At 32.2% G+C, this 21,586-nt stretch overlaps 1 pseudogene; it reads left to right on the forward strand.

The window, feature by feature from the left end:
- Positions 1 to 15,077, forward strand: part of LOC127852482 (uncharacterized metal-dependent hydrolase YcfH-like) — a 28,253-nt pseudogene extending 13,176 nt beyond the window's left edge.
- The last annotated feature ends 6,509 nt before the right edge of the window (positions 15,078 to 21,586 follow it).

The raw sequence follows: 21,586 nt of genomic DNA on the forward strand, positions 1-21,586 counted from the left end.
CACAGGTTAACCTACGACGGTCAGATCGCGATTCGAAACCGAATCCACCCATGAGCCATCTGATGATATTGCTCAAATATATTGGCCTGGGTTGCTCTTCCAATTTAGCTATCTGACCTTTTGAAAAATATATAGATAAACTGCAATGCTGTATAATAGCATGATTACCTTGCTTAGGAAAATTTTACAAAGAATTACATTTAATTGATATTTGGTATGATATAGAACAGTATATTGTCAGTTCAAAAGCTCACATGAGTTAATGTTTGAAAAGTCCACAAAATGGTGCTAATTAATTTGCCGACTGTGTATAGTTGAGATAAAATCACCTTATTTGGCACAAATCTGGTAAAATATATATGGTTCCAATACCAACTGCGGATAAGAGCAACAGAACAGTCCTTGTAACTAAATAACTCTCATATTTTAATAAGTAATTACCTAAACCATAAAGTGACCTATACTTCGATAATTATGTATACCTGAAGAGAAGATATATCGAAGGTGAAAGTTGCGTAACACATGAAACTATAAACAAATTGTGCAGCAAACAAAGATTGGTATATACCAAGGACATATATATTAATCTAGTATGTATGTCCTTGGCATTACCTCCTTAAAACACTAAACAATCAACTAGAACCTACAATGTACAAATTTATAAAAGCCAACTGTTGCTACCTTCTCAATAATAATTTCCACCGGCATCAGCAACGATTTCTCCATGCTGCATACTGTACTTAGATTTCACAAGAGCCAGGCAGCATATTTGTTTTATTTACCATTTTGAGCATTCAAAGTCAAAGTAATTTCAAATTACCATAATTGAGGAATAAATGCAAGGTAGGTCAGCGACAATTATGTCACCCACCAAAACATGTTATTTAATACCATTGATATAACACTTTGATACTTTTACACTTGTAAGTATATATTTTTTAAGTACCAAAATACTAGGATTTAATTAATTTGTATATTCCTAACTACTGTTTAAGTCATTTTGGTTAGCGACTGTCACGTCACCCACCGTACTCAAGGTAGCGACTATTACGTCACCCACCGTACTCAAGGTAGAGACTGTCAAGTCAGCCAACGTACTAAAGGTAGCGACTGTTATGTCACCCACCTCAAAGTTATTTATATCTAATTTGAATTTATGTTTTAAATATGGTTAATCACATTTGATCACATCTTTTGGTTGCTTGAATCAATCACATTTTATAGTATCTATAAACATTGCACTATTTGTAGTAATTATCAAATAATTAATTAAGAATGTTCTTTACCAGAAAGGTTAGCTCAGATGTCAATAAGAGCATTATCTCCCTCACTATGAGATATTGTCAAAGGTAGCAATATTTGTTTGAATCATGCCATTTTGTGAGGCATAACAATTAAGCTAAATTCTTGTATGTTTTCAATAGAAGAGAATATATATCTAGAATATAACCACTGATATATAATTTTTGATGAGATAATAAAGTTTTGTCATGTTGAAATGATACTCAAATGTGATTTAACACCTTTAAATTTAAATGTAATGCATGACTTAGACAGTGAAAGAAAAATCAATACACTATATGAAATGATTATGAAATCGAGTATTTGACTGTGCAGGTTGTTGTTTGAAAAAGTTTGGTACCTGAGTACATGCCGAACCAATCGTGTGTTTGTGTCTCAATGGCAATCGTCCAATAAATAATAGCACTAACTTGTTTTGTCATCATTTTTAATAAAAAATGCGAGTAGCGGTCGGTGTTGACACTTGCTATGTACACATAAAACGGTGACGTCATTCGTTACTTGGATAAATTTGGTGATGACGTCATCGAAGTCCCTGAATGAAGAGCAATGTTTTAAACGAAGAATGCTGATGCTTTATTCGAAATATAGTAACAATAAATACGGGGAAGAATTTTAGAATATTTAAAAGCCGTAAATTTGATCATTTTTATCTTTTTTATCATTATAGTTATTTACTTCGAACATTTCCAGTTCCGGTTTCGGATATTCCGGATATCCGGTTCGGTGGGGCGCGAAGATACCAAACTTTTCAAAACAAAAACATGTAGATCTACAGTCAAATACACGTGTTAACGTAGTGCGAGCATCGGCTGCGGCGAGCTCTCTATATTATATTGAAATACAGGAATTTAATATTGATTGCGACAAAAATATAACATCCACAAATTCAAATATAATTAAATTTGGTGTGTTCGGTTTAATCAAAAATTCTCAGAGAATGAGGCCATTTTAACTTCTTTTGACTTTGGTTGAGATTGGTTAAACATGTGTCATTGTACATTTTTGGCCGGTTGTACTTACTTTATTTTAAAAACTCATGATTATTTATAAATTTATAATTATATTTATAAAATATATTTTTATTTCTCATTTCCACAGCTGCTTTTGCCGCCCTCAACGAGGTAAGCAAGTATAATATGATATTCATTTCAAGACGAATTACAACAGGACTGTTATATCTGTGCTGACACCTATACTTCGTCAATGACAATATTTAGCGTGTAAAAGTGTTAATGGAAAGTTTTGGTTGCTAGCATATAATGAAAATGTATTTAAAACAGCTTTAACATTTTTCGATGGTACACTATCTCTTGAATATTGCCGAGTTCACATGTTATTTTACGTTGCAAAATAAAGAAGAATAACTATGGTATTGATTAATTAAAAAATAAAATCATCTTTGACACGAAAACAACAGCAGTTATTCTTTAAAACCATAATCATTACCGATTAACAAGGAATGGGAATGTGTGGTCAAATGTTTAAGCGACCATCAATTCAAAAACGTTTCATGCTCCGACGATACTGATAAAGCACTTTTTTTACCCAAATACCGGTTTCGGTTTCGGCTTCAAGACAAAAACGTTAATGTCTGACCTTTTTGCAGCACAAACAATGCGCCGAATAAGTAGGCTTCCTGAAAAGCTCGCTCTAAGAATGAAACACGTAGCGCTAGTAAATTATATTAAAGTGAAACCTGTATTACCTCTGCTTGTTCTTCTCCTCGAACCCTTCTACCGCTATTAATTTTTGAAATACTATTACTCAAAGTCAACTTCTGCCCAAAGTATTTATTCTACTCCAAGTAATACAACCACAGTGACTACTATTTCTACTTTGAATGCTTCCAATACTATACTTTTCCAACTACTCCTTATAATCCCTCTAATATAATTACATCACTTAATTTAACAAAAACGTATACTTCATCCACTTATACAAAGAAACAACATCATCGTCCTCAACCACAACGCCAAACAGAACATCAACCACACCTACAAAAGCAATTTCTACTACAACTTCTGTTGTTATTATTATTACTGCTACTACTGCTGATGCTGCTACTTCTACAGCAACTGCCTCTACTTATGCTTCAGTCACTGAAAATGCCAGTACCGTACCATAGCTACTACCAACACTATTACTACTGCTTTTTATACTACCACTACTACACTAACTACTATGTAGAAAATAAAGTCTGCGAAAATAGGTACATATTTCGCTTGTTTTAAATTTGTGCACTTTTTTATCCAGGCTATGATTGAAGAAACCAGAGACATGTGTGAGAAAATATCGAAACTGTTTAGTGTTTCCGCAGTGCAAGATGAAATAAGCAAACATTTGAACGAATGGAAGTCTTGAATAATTAGAATAGCAATTTTGGATGCATCTGGAACGGGAAAATCCTCCTTTATTAACGAAATTCCGGGGCTTAAAGCTGGGGATATAAATGCCGCGCCAGTTGGAACAGACGAGACAACAAAAGACAATACAGTATATCTGCACCCGGAATATGCAAATCTTGAATTATTGGATCTCCCAGAGGTCGGAACTCCAAAGTTTCCAAAATAACGGTACTTACAGTCCATCGACATCGATAAGTATGACTTCTTCTTGTTGATGACTTGCATGAGATTCTATGAAAATGACTTTTGGTTTGTCAGAGAAATTATCTCCAGGAACAAAAGAAATTATTTTATAAAGACAATGATTGTTTTTGAATTAAGCAACGCCAAACGTGACAATAATCCTGTAACATGGCTTGCAAATACCAGAGCAAAATGTATTAAACATCTTCAAGCAGGCGGCATTGAAAACCCTGCGTTTTTTTTCATAAGCAGTGCGTTTCCATCGGATTTCGACTTCGCTGAGCTGTAGCAACGTCTTATCGAGGATTCTCCCGCACTACAAAGGGAAGCAGTTGCATTGTCTCTTACAGCGATTTCAGAAAAAATATTAAAAGAAAAGCTCGAGGTTTTGAAGTCTAGAATAGCATTAAACGCTGTCCTTGCAACTCCTGGATCATTGGGCCCACTTCCGTTCGTAGGGATTGCAGTTAACTGTGCCGTAATGAACAAAGAAACGGAATTTTATAAGGAACAGTTCGGAATCGATGACGAATCTTTAAAGAGAATTGCTTATTAAGTTGGTGATTCTCTTCAAGATGTAAAAACAATCTTCGACTGACATCTGGCGATATTTTTCTATCATCCGACCATTTCTATAGATTTTGTGAAGAAGCACATGATCAGGCAATGGTAGATACCATAGCAAAAATGATTCCGATTATCGGAAGCATAGTATCGGCGATCAAAACCGCTCCCGCGGCTATTGTTATACAGGAAAAACTGCTTGATCATTGCTACGAAGAAGCTTGTCGAGTATTCAAATATCAATCAGAATGTTTAAGAAAGATTTCAGATGTATGGTATTTTTAAGCTCCACTTTATTATCAGCATTTGATTCTGGCGGCTAAGCCAGATATTTCTTTGACAGACGCAAATAACTGAAACTCATACGGAATGTATGAACGTTAAATTAAGATGGGTTTTTAAATTGTGTTTTATCTTTTCATCTTATGTCATCGTTGGGACATAGGCAGCCTATCAGCTTCATCCAGGCGTTACGGTTGTGGGCGAGTCTTTCAAGATGCCCCACGTATTTTGTTAATCTGTTTGATAATTATCAAAAATATCTGGAATATAAAATTTGTATTATTATCTTAATGAAAAAAACTATGCCGGGAGCTGTGAATTTTTATTAACCCGAAACTATACAAAATGTATGATATTAAACAAATATATGTTAACTTTCTTTGAACACTCTCCTAATACCTGTTTTCTAAGTTCATCAGGATACTTTTTGATTTAAATACTTCCCAATTTTAAATATCGTATTATTGTTGACTCTTTGGCCAAATAGACAAATAAAATATATGTTTTTTTCTCATTTTTGCAAACTTTAAATTATAATTTCGCAGTTTGTATTGTTTATTATACTCGATTTAATGTCTTATTTGGCATGGTAATGCAATAGAGACATACCCGTTGTGTTAATATATTCCTTGTTTTAGTTAGCGTATTCAATTAATACATTCTCTTTATCTTTTAGTGTATTGTATTGGCCATTAAAGTATAATACAATATTGCAGACATTATGTGTTTTACAATTTTGCTTTATACACACTGCTTTTGTTACAGTGGCATAATTTGCATTATATTTTATGAACGATATTGCATACATTCAATGAGTTGTATTCTATGTGTGCATGCTTTTAATTTTGCCATATAGTAATACACACATGTATATAATATTCATGTAAAACTCGCGTAACATACATTGCAGGTTATAAACACATACGTGTAGGGTGTGTATAGCCATAGAAGTAGTATTCCAAGATTCATATACAACACATGTTTCAAATTAGGGGAAAAACCTGTATAAACTTTATGATTAACAATTGACATATAATTATCTTTTTTTTTAAACAAAAAAAAAACGAAAGAAAAAAATAAACATTGATTTACTAATAAAAATAAAATTACACCCTATGCATGCATGTCAGTTTTCTCTAAATAACATGCACGTAAACAAGATTAATTATTTAATTTCTGAGTTGCATTATGTGTATTACAATCATAGAGTAGATTTAACAAAATCCAGATGAGATGAAATATACATATACTAGGTGTCATGATTAACAAAGTAACAAAGGGATTTCTGAAAATGTTTTGACTAATGCCCAGTTTTTCGATTATTCTTCTGTTTTTATTGTAGTTTTGTATATTTCAAATGTTTGCTTCATGCTATTCACAAGTCCAAATTTGAAGGATTTCTATTTTTGCTTTTGACAATAAAAATGTACCTTTTAATTTCAAGGCACACAATGTTTATATCAGTCATTTTTGGATTTGTAATTATAGGTTATTAGACGTTTCACTATACAATACGGAGATATATTTGGACGAGCACACAGTTTGAAGTCATATTGGACGAGCCGTCAGGCGAGTCCAATATGACTTCAAACTGTGTGCGAGTCCAAATATATCACGTATTGTACAGTTTAAACGTCTAATAAGCTTTTTGTTGTATATCCTTTTCTTTAGCTTTTTGTTTCATTTTTATGCTTCAATATGCATGTTTAATCGTTATTTGCAGCACGAAAACCTGTGAAGCTTAGTGACAATATTCTAGTCGTAAGAATTGTGAGGATTAGCAATTGCATTATACTTAGAATTAGGTTCAAATGCATACATTTATTGTATTTATATATTTAGTTTACTGGGTCCAAGCAACCATTCTACTGATCATCTTGTTCCGTTGTACTTTATTTAAGACATACAATCTAAATATCAATTACAACGCAGATTGGACAATATTTGTTTAATGATAAAACAAAACAGAAAAACAAGGTTTCAATGTTTTCTACTATAGATTCTCTATTGTTAAAACAACACAAATGTTTCATGGATAATGGAACAACAACATTAAAGTCAATTTAAACATGGCAACAACATTTCAAATTAAAATATCCTCATATTTCAGATGGAATAAAAGCGTCTGTTTACAGGGAAGCGTTCTGTTTATGTTGTCGTTTGGTAAGATGTTGACGGATGAAGAAATTTCGGATTTTATTTCAGTTAATCAACGACATATCAAAGTGCAAATTCGCCCAGGCAACAATAAATCCAATGAAAACGTCCTTTATATCACAGTTAATCAATGATATATCTGTTAATTAAAGTGCAAATTTATCAAGACAACAACATAGCAAATGATGATGTCATAATATCACAGCAAATCAATGGTATATAACTTATTCTTTTTCCCGGCAACAACAAATCAAATGAAAATGCCCAAATATCACAATAAATCAATTATACATCACTGTAAAAATTCGTCCAGGCAACAACATTAAAATGCCCGAATATCACAGTATCAACAGCATTTCAAAGTGCAAATTCGTACGCAGTAAATAATTTGTACAGGTAAATAATTTGTGTTAAATTAAATAAATTTACAAAAAAAGTTGTACATGTCTTATAATTGTTATTAAATTGATGTAATCAAACATTCATCAAATGAAACTTCACTGTAAGTGTAAGTTATCAAAACTTTCTGAAAAAAGGAACATGTTTAACAAATTCAATTGCAACTATTAAATGAGTTTTCATTTATTCAACACATTAAACACTTCATCGTATGCACTTTAAGTGTGAATTTTTGACACATAATGAAATTGAAACATAATAAAAAAACATGTTCACGTTTTCAAATAAATTTAATATTTGTTACTTGGTACCAAAGTTGATATTGATTGTGAAATTACCACAACTGATATTTGCGCCTGAAAGCATCGAAATGCCCATTCCTAATGCCTTATTCAGTGTATGAGAAGACGAGAGCTGAATTTCAGAAGATTTCGGGTTGTAGGAGAATTTTTCCTTCTGTGATTGCTCAACCACTTCGACACAGCTTAAAATTTCTTCTACCAGTAGTTCATGACTTGGAATGTCTGGAAAGTCCAATTTTTCTTTGTTTTCTTCGATCGCCTCTGCATTGTAGGTGGTAAAGGTTGCTGAAATTTTTTCATGATTTTCTGGGGTACGGTACAATATAAGTTTAAACTTTGCACATTCTTGCGTCCGGTAACTTGTATTATATCAGTATTTTCAAAGTTGGCTTCTTTAAGTCTTTTTATTGTTGTCTTTCGACCTGAATGATTGGTTTTGTGCCAAGGTAGTTCGGCCTGATGAGCCATCTGTTTCATCATATTGCCAAGGCTGTGTTCTCCCAGTGGCTGGTTTTTAAACCACACTTGAGTTGGTTGCCCATTCACTTCCCTGTCCCACGATGGATGAACCTGTAGGTAGAAAGGTGCTTCCGGCTGGCACATCTCTAGTGGTCTCCTTAAAGATTACAAATTATTTCATATTTATTAAGAATACTATTAAGGTGATTCTGATCCCTGCTCCATTTCTTGGATAGTCATTTACAGATCATAATGTGAGATTGTAATATTATGCTTTCCTGCAGTTTATATGAAAGTATTGATGATTTAAATTTGGTTATTCAAAACAGTGAAAAAATAATACAGACAGTTACCAATAAAGGTTCACTGTTTTACTGTGAAATGATGTTATTATTTGAATAAATGATGTTAAAATTGTTATAAATCCAGCAAAAGTACCCAATTTATACTTTCTTAATGTAAAACAAACAGTATAAAAGACTTATACAAACACATTGTTGGGTTCTCAATATATTATTAATATCAATTGACATTTGCTCATCAACAATAATTATTAACTTCTTTACTCTCAAGTAGAAACTTTTCAAGAATGAGTTAAGCTGAACTGCAGGAATGTTCTCCAGATTCCGAGTTTCTGTTGGCAGTGTTTCTCTTAACCAACGAGTGAAAATTCCCACATCCGATTTTGTTTTACTTACAGTATGTTTTGCCTTTTGGCCTTCATTAAAATCCGTAATTTCTTCATCCGTCAACATCTTACCAAACGACAACATAAACAGAACGCTTCCCTGTAAGCAGACGCTTTTATTCCATCTATGCTATTTTCAAGACATGCGCCTGTGTAAATCGATTATAGTACATTCGGATACTTTTTCTCGGTAACGGCTTTTATCGTTATAAAATAATTGCTTAGTGCACTTGTACTCGACTGTCCAATATGGAAAAAATACAGACTTTTTGAATCCAATACCGGAATATATTGGACGGTCACGTAGTACATATGAAGAATGCCCATTGGATGAATTTATTGGATATAGAATAATCCCAAGTATTAGATCTTGACATGCCATCTGAGTAGGTAAGCTAGGTCTACTTCTAGCTGAAGGATTTCAACAGCAAATTTAACAATGTCTTGGGTATAGGGGCAGTACCAGAACAAGTGTGTTATGTTTTCTATTTCATTATTACAGAAAGTACACAGATTGTTTTCAACGATTTTCATCTTGATCAAAAGAGATTTTTTTCCCAAGATTCTGTGGATTATTCTACACTGTAACCATCTAATATATATCTTATCTATATCTAATATATGTATCCTTAGTTAAATTAAACACCAGTGTATATACATTTTTCCAATATATATTTACATAATTTGAATTCCATTTTGTGGCTAGTTGGAATATCACTATTTTGGATTATTATTTGACAAATATGTTTGTCTTCTTTAGGACTGTTTTCTATTTTCTTTATAGAAGTAGGCAATATAGGCCCTTCGGTTTTATTGTTTAAATTTGACATGTTATGACAATTTCCAATGTAGCTTCTTATCATGCTTGTTAATCCTTGGTATAATAGGAAACATGTGTTCCTTATAGTTGAATAATCAATAGCAGATTTTCTTATTATTGTAGATGATACACCATTAGAATTAAGGAAAAAATCAAGTCTAGCCTGCTGTAATGGTGTTAGTCGTCATCATGTATATTGATGGGTAGTGCCGTTATTAGTTGTATTGTTATATTGAGAATATTTTGCTGTGATTCATAACGTTATAAACTCGGAATGATGTCATTTTGTAATTTAAAGGCATGCATTGTTTACGTTCCACTTTTTTACTTTAATAAATTTGAAACCAGATGAATATATTTAATAGGTTTATAAAATAAAAGCCATTACGATTTCACATATTTTCCTCGTTATAAAATGATTTTATTAATCGCGGTTTTCGTTTAATCAGAATATGTTTATTTTAATTTGCTGTAATAATTTTATATATTTGAACAAATGTAACTTATTTGAAACTATTTAACTGTAATATGTTGTGTGGCTCAAGATAGGCATACACAAACAAGTTTTCTCATTTGGCCTTCTACTACCTTATTGCAACTTATTCTTGCATTGCCCGACAATCATCTGAATGTTAAAGCTTTGTGATGCTATGCATTTTTAGCTTTGATTTAGTTTAAACTAACTGTATCTGATATCTGCTTTGGTTGTATTACATCATACATCAGAGAATTAGGCTTATTGTTTGTCGGTATATATACACCTATTGAATACTTAATATTAATTAAATTGAAATGTATTTTCCTTTATTGCTATTTAATTTGAATTGTGATGGCATGGGATTTTTGTACAGCTTTATGTTAAATTAAAAAATCTAGACTAGGTGAGAGATTTTGAGCGACTTAAAACCAGTCTAAATCCCATTGATCGTTCCAAGGCCATGAACCCAGGTTTTTAATGTATGTAAGTTTGTATGTACATGTGTGCATTTGTTCTTTGTAACCTGTTAAGCGATTGGTTTCTTGTCATAAATAAATCTTGTCAGTTATATTGTATAAAATTGCATAATTAAAGTTTTATCCCCAACAGTTCAGCTGAAGTTTCATTGTATGTGTAATTAAATAAATTATTATTGCAGTATGCAGCGTTTTATTGGATGGTTAAATTTTGTTTTATCAATAGATGACATAACATGGTCAATGTAAGACTGTAATGTTTCTTGCTAATTACAAAAAAGGTATTTGCGTCAGAAGGATTAACACTAAAACCACTGTGATGTATGTTCTAGGACAAAGTAAATTCGCTTGCAAAAAATGTCTTTTGTTCAGTTTTTCTTGTGTAAAATGAGTAAACAAACGGTTTTCATGTTAAGATTTGTAGTTCGTTTTTTTTTATATTCATGGTGTGCCATCGACATTAAAATTGCGGGATAAAACTACGGAATAAAACATAAATATGCTTTAAAAAAACATATAAGTATTAAATATAAGTTTCTTCGAAATATTTTAATGATTTAAGCTGCTAATCTAATACCATTTTATAATTGGTATGTTGAGGCAGAAGAGTAATACACGTGTTTAATACAACATTGAGGAAATAAGCTCGTTATATCGCCGATTTTAATATATGATTATAACTAAATTGCGCGTTTTCATTAAGTATGTATTAAACACAAATAATTGCTAAATTTACTAGAAGTGGTAATGACTTAGTGTCGTTTACGCCAAAATAAATAATGCGAGTGCAAATATAAATTTGAAGGGACATAACACAGTTTGCTATATTATAATACGTGATTCAGTTCTGTCTTATCATCTAGAATATAATTTAAAAGCTTCAGTCAATTCGATTTTTTTCGCAATGACACCATTCGCAAAACTGCCAATGAACGAATTTAATTATCTGGAAAGGTATAAATGTTCGTATTAAGAGTGCAAACAAGACAACTACACGTTTGTATAAGACAACACATAATTTTGGTTGCCTATTTAGCCAGGCATTGTTTGTCCTGAAAAATAAGTCACTGCTGTTGAATTAAATGCTTGGGGTTTTATAACAAAACAAATTCAATTGATTATTCGACATTACAAGTCGTTATCTCCTGGTCTACCTTGCTAAACATCAACATGAATTAAGTGTGACTTATAAAAAGGTCGTGTTTAATTCGACTTCAAATATTTCTATAAATGGGTTAAAAACAACAAGAACCATGTCATTGAACTATAACTTGGTGTAAAATTGTACTTTGTAAAAAAAGTCCAAACCAACAGGCAAATATAATTTGTTATTCAAGATATTATTAGTAAGACCACCAAACGAATTAATTAATATTACAATCAGTCACTACTTCACCTCAACACGATTTGCATTGATAAAAATTGGCAATGCGTCTTTTAACGGTTTATGAGATATATTTGCATATAAACATTGGATTTAAAAAAAAAACAACAACAACAAGCTCTTAGCGTTATTTGTTCCTCTAAAAACAAACTTCAATAGCAGCATTTATACGAATGGTTCACTGATTAATACAAATACAACATCATGCAATCACAAGTATATGATGAACGATGTTTTAACAAATCTCTTATTGAAGCATATCATATTAATTTCACCTACCATCCTAAAAACATTCTTAAAAAAGCAACTAAAAAAGACCGTTACCGATACAATTATTTTTATTTTATAGTCGCATTATTTCTTCTTTAAAAAAATATATCCGTATACAAATTAATTAAAAAAGAAAATTGTATTTAAAATAATTTTGTTCAATTTACATATTGAAAACAGCTATGGTTAAGCGATTTTGTTCAGACCTGTAATGGACCTTTTTTATATTTCAAATTCCAGGTTACTTAAAATGTAGTTAATAGATTACATACATTTTAATCATCAGACGTATTGTGTTCAAGTAAACACAAACTATCAGTATATTTATGAAATGTAATAACAGCATACTGACATTTCAGTTATATACCTTTTGTAATAATACGTTTTGAGTGCTTTAAACTTTTTCCGTCCCGATATGAGTCAGATAATTTGTGTCCCCTGTTATTAATATAATAAAATGTTATGCTATCAACACATATTTAAATTGTAATAATTACATTTTCATAGTCTTGCTCATTTATGTAAATAACTAATTAGTGCCATGAATTATAGTGTGTGTTTTGTTTTGATTCTGATCCAGGATGAAGAAAAAATGAACAATATCACAGTGTGTTGACATTCGTATTTTAATACCAATTATACAACAATATTGAGTAACATATTTATCTTGTCATTTAAATCGTAAATATGTATATATGATTTAAATGACCTCATTTGTTTGAAATCTTAAACAAGTACGCGAATTTGAATCCGGAATACTTGAGCGAATTCATTAACTATATTGTAACTAAATCATTTTTTTTTACTTTAATACAATTCATGAAAAAAGGAGGTAACGTCGATACCGAAACATTTACTCGAATCTGATGAATTACCATTAACTATGTATTTGTGTCATAGGCACACATCTGGTCAATCAGAGTGGATTTTCCAACACTGTACATATTCTTTTGGTCATGAATGATTGTTCGACTGTACAACAGACAATTATTTATTTTGCAATTTCTTAACACGCTTATTTTGTTACTGTTCGGGTACTAATTTTCTTAACTTTTATTTTTTTATATGATATTTTAAATAAAACCAACGGCATGTACTTGATTTATTTCATTTTCTGAAACGACCACGGGATGTACTCAATTCCTAAATCATTACACCTTGGCAAATAACAACATCCTATTCCTACGAGCATACATGCAAATTTTATATATGAGAATATGACTAATATAACATTAAACCCAAAACGTAGTCAATTGATATACTATTTAGCGTTTTTTTCCGACGCATTCGTTAAGTTCATATTAGTGAACGGTTAAAAATGTACACACAACTATACAGTTCGGATTACCTTCCATTCGCACTGTATATAAGTAAAATTATTGAACACATAATAGAACACGGTTTTGACATAACTGTAATTAAATTTAGAGCCTCTACCAATAAAACATCCGATAAACAAACACATGTTCGTTATTTTATTACCTTTATATATATATACCGTTTAAAAAAAATTTTCAGCATTACTCTTCATAGGCATACACATGTCTATGACTATATTTCACATACATGTCGAGTAATTGACATATCTGTTTCTTTTTTAGTAGCACAGACACGATCGTCGGTACTTGAATTACAAAAATACGGTCGGACACATCCGCACTTTACTATAGATAAGGCTATTATTAATAGCTGAACTTGTTCTGTAGCTAATGCAAAATCAAGCTAAGCTCTCAGTTTGTTAGACGGACGCACGAAGTACAAATCTTAAGTCTCCTCCACCGTTTTTTTATCTACCATTGTTGGTCTGACTGATTTGTCATTTAATATTTGATGATGCGCATTATCGAATAAGAATAATAAATACCTACTTGTGTTGCGATTTAGTTTCCAATGTCCCTGAAGAAAAAGAAAATAAATGCAAATTAAGGTAAAGTCGAAGTCTTAACTGTTAATAGACATTTATTTGTTTTTAAATTGTTTTTATTTCACCAAAAGAGAATATGTTTCATCTCAAGAAGGTACCACAGGTTGTATAGATGGTTGTTTACAAGATTTGAATAGCATCTTAAATACATTTAATGTTGTTTGACCACTTGATGATGCATACATCTTTGTTATCAGTAAACCACTTGTATTAAATTTGTTATATACCACATAACCTGAACAATCTTCCCATGGAAGTAACATGTCCACAAAAATTATATGCTGACGTAATATCAAACTTAAAAATCCACACATTTTGCTGAATATTCATCAAGGCAAAACGCAAGTCTTAATACTTTACTGATTGCTTATCTTAAATCTAAAATAAGTCGTTTTTTTCCCATTACTATTAAAAAGAAAGTTTCAGCGGTTTAACAATTTTTAGAGCACTGGTACATTTCACAAAAAACTGATGTCTAACAAACTTTGTATAGCTTCAGTCACAAACTTTCATTTACATCTGAACGATTATTTCGACAATGTTAATGGTCAGGTAAATAAAATAACGGCGTGTTATAACCATTTTGAACAGTTTCTAAAATTAATTGGTACAATCAAATATCTTTCAAACACTGAACATAACAGTCTACTTTTAAAAAGTATTTCTGTCTGACCTTGTTTGTACTAAAAAATAGTCGACACTAAATAGTTCCTTAATGTAAGAAAATTAAATTTATATGTAAAAACTAAATACACATCATTTAACTATATGTCTGTTGAAACAGGATTCTGCGAACTTGAGCTTCTGTTTGTCAAGGGCGTCAATCTGCGGGAACCTCCAAGTGTGGGGGCAGTTGCGTCTGAAGTTGGTGGTTTCTCCACAAGCGAAACAGGGACCAATTCCGTCTCTTGCATTCCCCCTCAAGTAGTGGAGACGAAAGTTAAGCTATTGCTGCATTTCTTCAGGGAATCATGTTGCTGATGGTGCAAAGGAAACGGACACTAATTTCCGCCACGTGGCAAACTTCCGGAATTGTCGGTAGCTTCAGGCTCGATAAGTTTCTTTCACTTTGAAGCGCCGTCTTCTTCCTGACTGCTCTCAACTCAAGTATGTTGATTCTAGATTATTCATTCGAATCATTAGCAACGCGGATTGCCTATATTGGCGAACCGTCTCCCATCCGCCCTCAAACGTTTCTTCTAAACGGATATGTTAATTACGTCATTTTAACTGTTCGCTACAGTCCTAAACTACGTCGCAATCATACTCTTGTTTGTTGTTGTGAAGTACAAAAAGCACCTGGCTAATGTTCTTGTGAATTTTACAAAGAAATTCTTTATGATATATGCTGCTTTCGAAACGCCATTTTAGTGTTTTCCGTCTTGATTTTTGCATTTCATTTCAGAATGCACAGAAATTCCCTCGAATTTTCACCTTTAGATAACTTATGTTTCACTTCTTCTCGCGCACTTCTACTTAAAGTTCCCTTATTGACCTATGAAGTCGATTTTTTCCTGAGAAAAACAGTCATCTCCAGACTGCGTGGTAATGTTCAAAATACGAGTTTACACAGTGATAACGGAAAGTTAACCATTAATTTCGTGAGATAGTATTTTAGGCAGTAATTAGTAAGCTCTTTACTTCAAGAGATACTATAAGATAATGGATAGAAAGTTGTATACTTGGGGAGTAGGCATAGCAGGAGGTCCAAAGTATATTAATCTGTTTAATTTGTGAGAGAGTATTTAAAGCAGTGACTAGTAAGCTGTGAGATAGCATTTGAGGCAGTGGAAAGTGAGGTGTTTACATGGAGAGAAAGTACTGCAGAGGATGGATTGAAAGCCGTTTTCTTAGTTAGATATTATTTTAGGCAGTTGATAGTAAGTTGAAAGTAAAATGTTTAATTGGTACATTGTTTTCAAGATGGGTATGGGTAACACTGTCAGTGTCTTTCTTAACACTTCACCCAAGGTGACACGTTTTTTCAAAGCCTTCCATTGAAATCAGTGCTTCTGATGTAATATTTACATCCATTGAAACACATTTAGTTCATTCGATGTCATACTTCCGTCCCAGAAGTCGTTAACCTCAAACGGAATTGAAAGTAATTAACAAAATATTTTTCCTAAAATATATTTTACAATAAGTTTGTGATTTTCTGACAGTGTCTGTACTTTCGGTACGATTAATCCAGGCTAAAACTTTCGTGCTTTCAGTCGAAGTCCTTAATTGACCATTTTTTATTTGTAAAGGCTTTCCAGTTTTGTATCTATAAGTTTGGTTAGCATAACAATAAAGTATGGTCCCTCAACGTACTTGCGTTTTTCCAAAAACATCTTGACACCACGTATTGTATAATGAGGACAATTGCGCCATTTCATCCAACACCTAAGAGTAACTTGGCAATAGGCGATGCATTGTTCAAGATCTCCGCTGTATTTGTCTCAACAGTCTACAGCAGCACAGTTTTTAAATTGAATGTTCTAAATCGGTCTGCAACGTCTTTCTCAAGCGACGCTTTTCGCATCGTTATAATTTTAACGACGATTTTTAATTGAATAATGTTCAGGGTAAACAAGAATAGTCTGTCCATTTGTGGAGTCGAGAATCTTAATTCTTCGCTGGAATAATCGATGTCATCAATTTCTACATGCACGTTTCAACAACACACTGTTTTCACCATGCTACATCATTATCGTTGCAACAATACCTCATTTGATAAATGGTGATATATATTGCAATAACATTACAGCTCAAAAAATGGTATAACAGTTTAGACCTATGTCATAGTCTGCAACTGTCAGATTTTTTGTATGTGTTTAATCTATCAATATCGAGGGTCTGATTTTAAAAATGCGTTTAGAAATAGAACGTGCCGATATGATAAAGCGTTACAATGAAGCTCGTTGTAGTAAACACCTTAGTAATTCTCATGTACATAATGGCACACAAAAGGGTTTCTAAAGTCTAACACAAAGCAAATGGAACCAATAATATCATGTGTTTCTACAGTGAAGACTGTGGAAATAATTCAATATTCGAAAATGCAATCCAGCTAGCAACTTAGCGCAATCGACAAATAGTGTAACAAACGTCAATAATTTACAATTATTACGGAATTAAGTATCAATATTGAAAGTATAAATATACAAGTGTATAAGCTTTGTACTCGCTTACCTGAGCGAAATGGTGCTCATGCTGATTTAGTGGAGGCACCGCGATGGCCTTTGTCTGTCCACGTGTGTGTATGTGCGTAAGTAAATTCGTCCGTCCGTGATTTTTTTCTTGAAACGACATCTATTTTTGAAACGATTGGCAGAATCAAACGAAACTGCAATGGACTATTCCTTGATTTGTCCTCTATGAATAATGTACAAGTTGTTCCGGTCCGTTGATTAATCAGTTGAAAGAGCCCCAAAATGGATTCAAAAAAGTACTGAAGGACATAAGATGTTTGGTAGAAAGCCCTTTATAAATAGTGACAACAATTATGTAATAAATTAAATGATATATAGTTTTAACCCGTTATTACAAACGTTAATTGTATAGCTTATTTAAACGAGTAGTTTTGTTATTTAATTATTATTTTAATAATTTCGGTTTAGTGATCGATTTATATGTGTCTGTAATGGTTTTTTCACAGCAAGAGCCGCATAGTTTAAAAATTGCTTAAAAGTGCATTAAGACGCTTTTGAAAGAATGCGTTGAAATAAATTAATATTGAAATTTAAGAGCACACGAATGAGAAAGTAGATACATTTGAACGAGTTAAATCAACTACATGGTATTTTATCTTTAATCAAAAGTGAAAGGCCAAACAAGTTGTGCGCTATGTACATGAAGTAGCAGTGTAAAGACAAGCAGGCATGTGAAGCACACGTTTAAACGACAACTAGAGTTTCCTTCCAACAAATCATTTACCTGTAGGATTCTGATATATATTGAGATCCGCAGAACTGTCTCTAACGATTTCAAAAAACGTACTGAACATACTTTGATAAACCTTACATAAGGTATTTTAAGAACTTTACACGACTTTCAAAATAGAACACAGCTTGATACTGTAATAACTCAAAAGTACGTAAACTATGATAATGAAAATCGGTATAGTATTAAGATTATAGATAGATATTGGAAAAGATTATTTCAAACATGAAAACCGGATGCAGCACACAAAATGAACATGTGGTGTTGATTACAAAGTATGTTAATTTTATAGATAGATAGATAGATAGTTTATTTCAGACTTGTACATGGTACATCGTCTATAACACAAGAAATAGTTTACAAAGTGACAACGTGAATTTTACACCATTTCATTTAAACAATGGTGTATAAGAAATACATTACAGCAATGGTTATTTAATAAACATACAGTTTATAAACAGTACGAAAGAAGTAAGTATTAATCATGTAACAATAGTTAATTAGAGTCGGTTTATTAATGACTGCCAATAGGCAGTGGAGATGAACAATTACACAATATTGTTATTAAAGGCAGAACGTGCACCTAATGCTTCTTTTATAAATGAAGATAATTTGATAAGTTCAGTTCTATTTACACTTTTCAAAAACTGTATATATTTAAACACTGATTGTCGTATACGATATTTCTTATTTATATACTTTTTTCTTAAATCGGAAAAGCAATGACATATACATACAAAGTGGTATTCGTCTTCTATATCATCTGTGTTGTTATTTTAAAAGTACAAGCAATATCTTTCATTTCTAGGTTTATTAATGTGTCTCCCAGTCTGGATTAGTAAAGGATTGGCAGACATTCTTTATCTACAAAAAATAATATCTTAGGCTTCTAGGGACTTCATTTAGATATGTTTCATATTCTAAGGTAACTCTGAACTGCCTATACATATCGAGCACAGAGCTACGTTCAAGGGAACGAGACCACTCTTGTTTAAAGTTATCTATTACCCTATTTTTAAAGGTACATACACATGAATTTACATCTAAAAAATGCGCACTACCAAATGAGAATGTAAGTCCGTATTCCTTAATCATATCTTTTATATTGTGTACCCAATTTCGGTTACCATCGTCACAATCGGTTACAGCCTGGGAATAGATACGCTTCAAGATAATATTATCAGTCGAAATAATCTTGAGCCAATAATTTAAAATGCGAACGTAGCGATTTATAAACAGAGGGTATCTACCCAGTTTTCCATAGACTGCGGCAGTGCATGTATTTGTGGGGACATTTAGTAAACGCTTAAAAAACTTTAAGTGGATCCTTTCAATTTCTTTACTTTTTGTGTAGCCCCAAATCTCTGACCCATAACTTAAAATAGAACCAACGAATGCGTCAGCTAGTTGACATAGAACTTTTGGTTTTAGGTCATAAATTTTACATTTGTGTAATAAAAAGTTCATCGCTTTAAGGGCCTTTACGGCTAGATGCTCTTGATTTAGATTAAAATTTCCTGCATATTTCAATACCAGCCCAAGGTAATTGAAGTTATCTACAGCATCTATTGGTATGCCATTATATGTCCATTTTTCGGAGCGCAATAGTCCACCTCTTTTACGAAAAAACATAATCTTTGTTTGTCTGTGTTTACTTGTAACCCCCAAATTTTACTATACTCGTATAAATTATCCAATTGAGTCTGAATTTCCCTCGGTGATTTACCAACAATAGCCATGTCATCGGCAAAAAGAAGAAGTATAAGTAAGAAATTTGTATGCCAGATTCTATGTCGTTTTGTAGAAACAACTCTAGGTCCTCCACAAATATAGAAAATAACAGAGGTGACATTACCTCACCTTGACGAAGCCCTACTGCATATGAAAAGAAATTAGAATATGAGGAACAATGTTTTACGCACGATTTTACTTTACTATTCTTATCCCGTACAAGTCTAAGAATTTTACCGGAAATTCCGGATTTGTACAGTTTAAGCCACAGGCCGTTTCTATAAAAGAATCGAAGCTTTATATCATATCGACGAAAATAGCATACAAGCGCTCGTTTTTATACAAGTAATGTTGAATTAAAGACATGAGAATATACGCCGCATCAATAGTAGATCGCCCTTTCTGAAATCCGAATTGTGCGTCCAAAATAATGTTATTGTCATTACAGACTTTCTCGATACGCTTAATTAATATTGTTGTAAATGTTTTGGATAAACAACTTACTAGAGTAATGCCTCGATAGTTATTGACGTCATTTATTGACCCTTTTTTATGAATTGGTATAATTATTCCCTCAGTCCACGCATCTGAAAAAGCACCAGATTTATGAATTGCGTTAAACATGTCACACATATGAGCCGATAAAATATCAATACTTTCCAGAAAATATTCGTTTAACAAAGTGTCTTTGCCACATGATTTTCTGCGTTTCAAAATTTTTACGGCATTCATAATTTCGTCAATGCTGATCTCTCTATCAAGTTCTGGATATACATCATTAGGCAAATTAAAATCATTATAAACATTAAAAGCTTCAGATTCCTCATTGCTAGTGTTGAACATGTCAGTACTCATATTTTTGAAATACTTGAGGAAATCATCCAAAGAAATATCTCTTGAATTTTTACAAGATTTTGATTTAAAATGTTTCCAAAAAACCTTAGGTCTGCACCTTTTCATCTTCTCAAGTTCACGCATTTTATGTTTGTAGTATATACGCTTTTTTGGTAACAATATTTTTATACTCCTCTTTTCGTTAACAAAAATTTATTCTACAAGCATCCTTCTTATGTATGTTAAATAATTTCAGGGCTTCTAAATAGCAAACACGCGCCTCTTTGCATTCGCTATCAAACCACTTATTTTCCTCATGTTTATTTACATTAAAATTTACGTCATTTTTAAAATAGCCGGTTTAACAAAAAGTGGATCGGCTACACTCCGTATAGTATTAGTAAAATCATTAATCATTTTATTAACAGATTCTCTGCTTTCGCAGGTAATATTATTTACTATGGATTTAAATTTTGTCAGATTACCAATAATACCTGAACGAAATTGATCCCTTAAATTATCGTTCCATTTACATTTATTTTGTTTATGACTAGTGTTTACAAGCCTATTATGACTGCAGCTTAATGTAAAATGTATTGGGGCATGATCGCTCCATTCATTAAAATCTCCAACAAAAAAGCATGAAACTTGTGATAAAATACTATCAACGGTTAGCAAATAATCAATAACTGAGCACCCGTTGTTGGACAAAAATGTATACTGATTTGAATTTCCGAGCCGGCCGTTAACAATACGTAAACCGGTAGCTTTGCACAGATCTAGCAACTTAATCCCATGATTGTTATGCCTATGATTCAATGAGGCCCTGCTCAAAGTGATGTCAGGACTGTAATCAATATCATCAATACATACATTATAACAATCATGTAAAATAAAATCACTTCTTTGTCCAACACGGCTATTAAAATCTCCACATATATAAATGGCTCCTTTACTTTCATAATCCGATATATCTTTTTTTAAATTTGAAACAAATC

This window comes from Dreissena polymorpha, chromosome 12, assembly GCF_020536995.1.
Source record: "Dreissena polymorpha isolate Duluth1 chromosome 12, UMN_Dpol_1.0, whole genome shotgun sequence".
In the NCBI taxonomy this organism is placed as follows: Eukaryota; Metazoa; Mollusca; class Bivalvia; order Myida; family Dreissenidae; genus Dreissena; species Dreissena polymorpha.